Source organism: Eriocheir sinensis, unplaced genomic scaffold, assembly GCF_024679095.1.
Source record: "Eriocheir sinensis breed Jianghai 21 unplaced genomic scaffold, ASM2467909v1 Scaffold328, whole genome shotgun sequence".
Taxonomy (NCBI): domain Eukaryota; kingdom Metazoa; phylum Arthropoda; class Malacostraca; order Decapoda; family Varunidae; genus Eriocheir; species Eriocheir sinensis.
In genome coordinates, this window is record NW_026111641.1 from 22,459 (window position 1) to 31,836 (window position 9,378).

Consider the following 9,378-nt stretch of genomic DNA (forward strand, 5'->3'; position numbering starts at 1 on the left):
CGTCCCTCCATCCCGCCCGTGTAAATAGACGCCGTACATCGCAACAAACCCGTAACCGTGATCCCGCAAGTACCACCACCTCTATTACCAAGCCTCTAGATAACTTAAAAATCCTTAGTTTCAATGCGCGTAGCCTAAGAAACAAATTTGATGAACTGAGATGTTTTGCTCTAACAGAAAATTTTGACATAATTGCTATAACCGAAACATTTATCGACACCACAAATACTGATTTAAGTTCCGAATACAACATTGATGGCTACAGACTCTTCAACAAAAATCGTGTAAACCGTAGAGGCGGTGGCGTCGCCCTTTTTGTCAAAGGCAGTTTGCAACCCACTAACAAAACACCAAGAGACAGTAACTTTGAACATTTGTGCGTGCGAGTAAACACTGCAAAAGTCATTTAAATATATCTGTCACCTACAAGCCTCCCGGACAATCACTCGATATCGACTAGGTGACACTGTCAGGTACAGAAGGCGAGTCTCATAGAATGTTCGAATTTCTAGAAGAAAATTATCTAAGCCAAATAGTTTCTGAACCAACTCGACAAAATAACATACTCGACCTTGTTATAACGACCCAAGATGATCTAGTCAGTAATGTCACGGTAGGAGAACACCTCGGTTCTTGCGATCATAAATTAGTGCGCGTCGACATTAGAGCTCAAACATCAGTGACAGGGAGGGGAGGGTCGCACTGGGGAGGGGAGGAGAAGGGGAGAGATATAGATTGCTGGGGAGTTTGTAGTGTGGCGTAAGCTTATCACGGCACGAAGGGAGGACTCAAGTAATCAGTAAGGGGATGTCGTTATCTTGTTTTTGCTATCAAGTGTTTATTTTTAGCATCCTCCATAACAACACAAAGCAAGGGATAAGAAACAGATAAAACAGCATCCACCCGTTGTTGACCTCCACCCGAAGTTGACCTCCACCCGAAATTGACCTCCACCCGAAGTTGATCCTCCACCCGAAATTGACCTACACCCGAAGTTGACCTACACCCGAAGTTGACCTCCACCCGAAATTGACCTACACCCGAAGTTGACCTCCACCCGAAGTTGACCTCCACCCGAGATTGAGTTCCACCCGAAACTGACCTCTGCCCAAAATTGATCTCCACCCGAAATTGAGTTCCACCCGAAATTGACCCCCCCATTTTCCTTTGCAGAGAGGGGAAAAAATATCTGAGGAATTTAAAAGAACTGCTAGTATGGCTGGGAGGACTCAACTGAAAAAAAGAGGGCTTTATTTTGTACAATTTTTATTCCTTTTTTTTAAGAAGAACACCATAGATACCAGGCAGCATGATATGTACGTAGATTAAGCATAGTATTAAGTATTTATAAGTTATGCATTAATGTTAAGTTTTCTTTGTAAGCGCCCAGACAAAACTATGTAGTAACAAGGAATCCAAATCCCTTTATATAAGTTTTGATACCTTTATACTTTTGTATGTTTATATACTAGGATTGTATACCATATGTAAGTTTCAGCTACATATAGCCCCTAGAGGATTATACGCACACACACAAACGAGGACACAAGGCGCCAAGGAGACTATAGAACAGGAGAGGGGGCCTCTATGGGAGACCGTGGGCGGGTGTTGGTGTATGTCGGTTGCAACAGATGGCGCAGGAGCAGCTTTGTTTACATTCAGGCGCCTCCCCTCCTCCAGACCCACCCCCAACCCCAAGAACCAATCAGCAGTGTTGCTACATGGGATCAAGCAGCAAATGTTGCTTCTATTTTTCTTCAGTCTGATTATTTCCCTTTTTAAATAAAAAAAATAAAGGTAGATATATATTAAAATAAACAGTAGGAACTATATATACTGTATATATTTACTAGGTAGATATAGCCTGACTGCATGTCATGAGTAATGCTATTATTGTTATATTATTATACCACAATTATATTACTTTCTCTGCATGTGTGGTTAGATGTGTTTTATGTGTTTAACCTTTCTGTATACATACTGGAATGAACCAAGGAATTGTAGCCCTACTGCCGTTCTTTAAAACTATGTGATCATGTTTTTTCTTCCAAACTCATTGTTTTAGCACGCACGCTGACTTCCATCAGTAATGATGATATATATACATTGAGTCATTGGCTTGTAGGGGAAAAGAGTGGGTGAATATAATTATCTCGGTCTAACTTATACTGTTTATTATACCGCTATTCGCAGCAATATCTTTCTCTGGTCCGATTGCAACGCTGCCTCGTTCAAAAATCATAACACCGCCGCGGCCGCCACGTTTAACAGCCGGAGCCTCAAATCATGTCCCTTTGTGGTGATAAAGAGGACACAGCCTGGTGTGAAGCTACATTTATTACGGAAGGATGCCACCCGGGGTAAGTGATATATATATAAATAATGATAATGTGGAAATTCTAATCATTTTCACGCTGACAGTTGTTCTGAATTTGCTAACTGCATGCCTCCCCTCCTCCCGCGGCAAGAGGCCGAATGGCCTACACACGGCAGCTCCAGATTCCTCCCCATTACCACCTGTCAGCCTCGTCCATGTAGCTATCCAGTCTACTCTTAAAACAAGCTTTCGTCCCTGCACTCACTATGTGATTGCAGAATCTATTCCATTCCCCCACCACCCTATTATTAAACCAATGCCTGCCCATTTCCCTCCTAAATCTATATTTTTCTAATTTAAGTCAATTACTGCATGTTCTATCTTGCCAAACATCTTATGCAAAAGTTAATCAGCATATCTCCACTCTTTCATCCCTTACACTGATAAACTGGAACAGCCTTCCATTGTCCGCATTTCCTCCTGCCTATAATTTGACCTTCAAGAAGAGTGTATCAAGACTCTACTTTTGTCTGTTTGGGAGTGGTGAGTAGTGGGGCTTTTTTTTCTAGTACGCTTTGTTGCTCTTGAGCTGTCTCCTTTGTTTAAAGAAAATAATAGTTAAATAAATGGAAGTTGGCCGCCAATGCTTCCAACACATTTTGGTGCCATATCTACAAGTGGCTTGTGACTGTAAGCATCTCAGCAACCTGCATGCATCTATGCCATTCCTATCATGGTGCATGGAGCAAGCTTCACATAACACTCAGACAGAGACAGTTTAATTATGGTTACATATCAGACTCAGTTTATTGCTCAGTCTATTAGGTGCAGTGCTGTTAATATTGTTAGTGTTAGTATTAGTACAATTAATGTATTTATTTTAATTAATTTATCAATATTTATTTATTATATTCTTAGTGTTTGAAAATTCCAATACTAGCATTAAAATAAACAAAAATATCAGAAATATATTTATACTCATTAATTATTATTGCTTTTCTTATTATTACTTCCTTCAATGTCCTGGCACTTTGACATCTAATGTTTTCTGTCTAGCAGCCAAAATTGTGGTCTTTCTGAATGTGTATGTCCTAAGTCTTCATTGGTGTATCTAGCTATATAACAAAAATCTGCATCTCTCTCTCTCTTCTCACCCAGTTGTCCCCGTACATCCTTTCAGTATCCAAAGAATTTCAATTTACATCTTGTAATCACTTAACTAATGCAGTGCAATCCTCATCTCTGTATTTTACCGTGTGGACATACTCTTTCCTTCCATGTTCCACTGTCGTATGTTATTCCACATCTAACACAACCACATCCCAATAGATCCGAACACGTCCGATATCATCCAAGAGAATGTGGCAGCTGAAGGGGGAGAGGCCAAGAAAGAGGCCAAGGGTGAAGACATTTATCCCCCCCCCCTGAAGTACATGGCATCATTCAACCCTCTTGGTGAGCTGCAGGAATGTGCTTCCCATTGCAGTGCACCAGCTCCATGTGCTGATTTTGGTATGAATACTTCATCTAGTGTTTGTTGATTGTTGTGTTATTAATCTAATTATGACTTCACAAAATAGACTGTGCGAGTCACTTAACACATGCCCTGCTCAACATCACTTTTAGGTTGCAGAATTCCTTCATATGGATGCTGATTTATGTATCCTGAAATGATTGGATATTGATTGTTTTAACATTTTTTTTTTGTCCATGATCACTGAACCATGTTACGGTATGTCTTTGGGTGTAGATCCAGGAAATGAGTTTTTGGGAGGACGTCAGACTTTTTGCGGGTGGAAGGAGCATTAGCATTACCGATTAGCCATTCTAGGCAGTCCTGGTCCTGAAAAACTGGTGAAGTGACCTAAATCAATGGGTATAACGGCCTGGACTTTGTGCCAAAGCATTGTTTTAGCCGCAGCGCGCTTTTGAGCTAGTTTTCCTGTATCACTCAGGAACATTGGGGGGGCCTGGGCCCCCCTTTGGATCCACCAATGTAGCTATGTCTTATAATATATCTATCCTTTACAGTCTGATGGTGCATCCTTCTAGGTTGTCAAGTTTTAGTAGCTACTCATGAGAAGTATTCCTTATAATAATCATTGATTTCCAGATGGTTTGCACTAAAAAAAGTGTCGTGTAACCTGCCGCAAATAATAATCAGCTGTAGTCAACCCTTGCTTTAAAGAACCAATATGGAGGAAGGGGGTGATGTTATATCCAAAAATCTTTTACATCTGAATTATCCAACCTTTTTGTGTATAATAAACTTTGTTTGTTACATGAACTTAAAAGTTCACAATTTCCATACATGATTCTTTTTTCCTTGTATTTGATGATTAATCCTGACATGTATTTCCATTATCAGTAGGTAATATATAGTAACAAGACAATAATACACATTATAACAATGTATATATTATAGCCCAATGAGTGCACGAGATCATTTACCTCATCAGTGACGCCAAGTCCAGGAGTCCTTCCCTAAATTATTTGCCTAAATTTGTGACACCAAGTATAATAACTAGTTTTAGTGACCATTTGCATCCATTTTTCACTTTGATTAAAAAATTGCCTCTCAACAGGTGTGAACTTGATGGGGTTGGAGGAAACTTGACTCGGCCATCAAGCTCACCACAATATAGTAAGGAACCTCTTGTCTCAGTGATAATTTATCCTCTTTAGTTACTATTCCATGTTGCTTTAATCACAACTAATGTGTTGGAAACATTACAGCTTAATAACATACTTCACATCTCTGCATACAAATTGAGTTCAATATTGAACTGTTACACCAGTAGGCTTCATATCTCAAAAAAAAAGTATGTAAAAAGGTTGAAATTTTGAATGATATATTTAAACTCTTTATTATGTTTCTATGGGTGTAGTACCGTTATGATTAGTCGAGTGGTCAGCATATGGGTCTTATGTTTTTGATAGCATAGGTTCAAATTTTGCCATAGGCTGGCATTTGATAGTAACAGTAGTGTCCACAGATATCTACCTGTTTCTTGTTTATCCTGTTCCACTTTAAACCATCACTGGCCAATCTTTGAAGAGGTAGCATAACCTTGAAGTGCCACTAACAAACCTTTGTCCATTTTTCTGATGTGATCCTTTTTTTTTTCTTTTTTCTTTTTCTTTTTTTTCTTTTTTTCCCCACCTGCCTATAGCACCGGTAGGTTTTCTTCAGGCGCCTGGCGGTCGGCCCAGGCCCGTCATGATGCAGGCTTTTTTTTTTATAGTGGTGCCATTTAGTATTGGCTCATGCTGCCGCCCATAACTCATTCTTGATTCACTTGGATGGTTTAGCAGGGCTTAGGTATGACTAACATTGCAGAAACAGGGAATTTTTATATTTTTAGTGTGGCAACACATTGACAAATGTTTTAGTATGGACTGAACATCAAAGATATATATGGTAAATGGGTGCTTGTAGATCTTGACATTATATCTGTCAAGAGTCCCCAGTTGTATCCTCTCCCCCATCTCCTGAAAATATTACTCTTGTCAGGCAATCTAAGTGAAGCCTTCCATCGATGCTGGCGTGCAGACATAATGTCAATGCTTAGATTCACTGTCCTTATAGCACTGAAAATAATGCAATTACATGCACATATTTTATTATTTAGAATTGTGATTAATTGTGATTAAATATTTTTCCATGTATTTTCAGACATGAAAAGTGAAAATTGCTGCACACAACAGTCTGTCGTCTGCACCGGGAGGCAAGGCAGCTCAAAGCCCAGGCTGTTACAAATCCTGGGCAGTTTTTGCCCAGAGCCAGCAATTTTTTAGATCCAATAGGGATGGATTTTTTATGAGGTCAGGTTCAACATGCTGCAAGATGCCAAGATCTAAGCCTAGTAGGAGATATGGGTTACAAGAGAGGAGGTTTGCTCTGGCCTTATACTATCAAAGTCCAAATGCTAATAGATTTCTGAGCACAGTATTTCACTTGTCTTCAGTTTCAACACTTCAATCATGACTCAGGGGTATTTCAGTACATGTTGGCTGGAGCAAACAGACTCTGACAGCCCTGCAGCAAAGACCACAGACTTTGTCAAAAGAAGAGAAACTTCGTGGGATTTGCCATTATTTAGTATTACTCTTGTTACGCCAAGAATTTTTTCCATATACTTTGCCAAATATTGCAAGTAATGCACCATTGTTGGGCTTGCTTGTTATAAATCATATCTTGTTCAATTAACAAGCTTTGGGTGTCTGCCACTTTCCAGTTGTAATGCAAGGAATAATTTATCTTCCCTGCTAGATATCACACGTAATGCACCATTGTTGGTTTTGCCTGTTATAAATCAGATCTTGTTCAGTTAACAAGCTTTAGGTGTCTGCCACTTTCCAATTGTAATGCAAGGAATCCCTGCCAGATATCGCATGTAATGCACCATTGTTGGTTTTGGTTTATTATAAATCAGATCTTGTTCAGTTCACAAGCTTTGAATATCTGCCATTGTTTATTTCAGGTGTAATGCTTGGAAGCATTTGTTCTCTTCCCTACCCAACAGTATGCAATGCTTTATTGTGGATTTTGCCTGTTATATTTAATCTTGTTCAGGTAGCAAGCTTTTGGTGTCTGCCTTACCTAATATGTCCTGCAGTGACACTTGGCTTGGTTTCATAATGTGATATACAGCATGTAATTTCATCACACTAAGTGTCTATCATCACGTGTCTGGCATCATTAATGTGGCTTCCAGGAGTAATCTTGTTTGTATTACAGCTTGCAAATTTTTTTCAGCTTTATATGATATACATAATCACATAGGTATGATTTACAAAATGTAATGGCAGTTGATATTCTTGACTAATGCCTCATAAACCTTGTGAAAAATAATGCTTTTTTGAGGGGGGGTGGGGGGGGGGGGGGCAGAGAGTGGTTTGTTTGGTTGGCCAGTTCAAGGAGTTTCATATCAAATGATTTTATTACATCCAACTTTAATGTCTGCTAAAAACATATATTTTATTACATCCAACTTTAATGTGTGCATAAAACATATATTTTATTACATCCAACTTTAATGTGTGCTTCCTGCAATAAATGCTACATGTTTACTGATGTAGCCTATGAAATACATATCACTCTCTTCCCTGTAATTTGGTGTGTCACATACTGCAGCATAACTTTCCTGCTATTTTCTTACTCTGTGTTTTGCCTTATTTTGTCTCATTTGCTTTTATCTGCCTTATTTTGTCTCATTTGCTTTTATCATATGTGCCTCCGCTGCATAGTTGTGTCTACTGAGCTTAATATCTTCATGACCCTGACACCAAGGTCAGAGCTTGTGAGATCATACCGTGTCCTACATTCCATTTTCACCTCCAGGCTCGCCTGTCTCCCAGGACCACCAAGTTATTGCATTCCATTTAAGACAACTCATGTGTTACCTTCTTAATGTCCTCCATCGTGTATTTCAGCATGTTTTATGATGCTTTGCTCTTATATTGATGTGCCTTGCAACATTTTTATACAGTTTTCATTGTATATAACGCACCATTGCTGGTTTTGCCTGTTATAAATTGGGTCATGTTCAGTTAACAAGCTTTGAGTGTCTCCCATTGTTTATTTCAGTTGTAATGCTTAGAAGCTTTTGTTCTCTGCCTTGTCAAGCAGTATGCAATGCTTGCCATTATCTGGCACTTGTACAGTTAGTATGATATTTTTACTCAGCTAAGAGCATTTTGCAAAAGGTAAAGGTAAGGCTGGTGGTATACGCTGTAGCAGCATGTGGCCTCGGTGCTCATCTCTGTAACATTAGCCCATGAGCCTGTGGTGTTAGGGAACCCATTACCCTGGGACACAGGACCAGTGTGACATCCGGGTTACCACAGTTGCAAAGGCCTTATAGTAATTTAGCATGCATAGAATGTTGTATGCTTTGCTTGTATTTAAAGCACTGGATATGTTTGCTACACACACACACACACACACACACACACACACACACACACACATATATATATATATATATATATATATATATATATATATATATATATATATATATATATATATATATATATATATATATATATATATATATATATATATATATATATATATTAGCAAATGCTTTCAACATCATATTTTTCCTAAAAAAACCAAATTGATACAGTGTAGATAATACCTAATAAAACATAAGAACAAATATATTTTTCTTTACCCCATTAGTAAATCATTTTACAATGAAAAAAAATAAGTGGAGGCTGGATAGGGTGCTGTGGCAGGTACTTCAAAAATAGTTAAGCTACCCCTGAAAAGTGACGTTTTTGGTGGGCTGCAATAGATGGCGCTACTTCCGCACGCCCGAGGAATTACTACATACCACTATCTCTTCGTATATAGTCTCTTTGCAAGGCGTTGAGATTCAGGGTGTAATGTAGAGCTTACTCAATAAATACTGTGCCTCCACGCCTATCCATCCCCCTCAAGACCGACACCACGGCCACGTCGACGAGGATGGGATATAACCAGTTGTCACATATAACAGGTACGTTATAGTGCTGTCAAGAGTAATTAAGTGCTGGTAGACTACAAACACAACAAAACCTGGCGACGAGGATGGGATATAACCAGTTGTCACATATTACAGGTACGTTATAGTGCTGTCAAGAGTTAAGTGCTGGTAGACTACAAACACAACAAAACCTGGCGACGAGTGGACGTCCCACTACGGACAGCCCTGGACGAGGACAAGCACGATGCCCTTGGACGTGGACCAGCCCCCAGCCTTCTCTTTGGTAGAGGACCCAGCATCAGTGGCTCCCCGATGGAAGAAGTGGAAGACACGGTTCCAGTTCTACCTGGATGCTACAGGAGTCACCAATGAAGGGCAAAGGCGTGCACTACTCTTGCATGTAGCAGGCCCGGAGGTGCAAGAAATATTCAGCACACTGCCAGCACCACTGACGACCTACAAGGAGGTACAAACAGCTCTAGAAAAACACTTCACCCCTAAGACCAACATAAGGTATGAACGTGTGTTGTTTAGACAGATAAAGCAAGACACACATGAAACAACAGATGCCTTTGTCACCAGACT

General features: G+C 39.6%; 1 long non-coding RNA gene across 1 annotated transcript; it reads left to right on the forward strand.

The window, feature by feature from the left end:
* The first annotated feature begins 1,865 nt into the window (after positions 1–1,865).
* Positions 1,866–6,612, forward strand: LOC126991718 (uncharacterized). The gene is made up of 4 exons (XR_007745779.1): positions 1,866–2,360; positions 3,647–3,772; positions 4,903–4,961; positions 5,994–6,612. It is a non-coding gene; the product is annotated as an uncharacterized LOC126991718 (long non-coding RNA).
* The last annotated feature ends 2,766 nt before the right edge of the window (positions 6,613–9,378 follow it).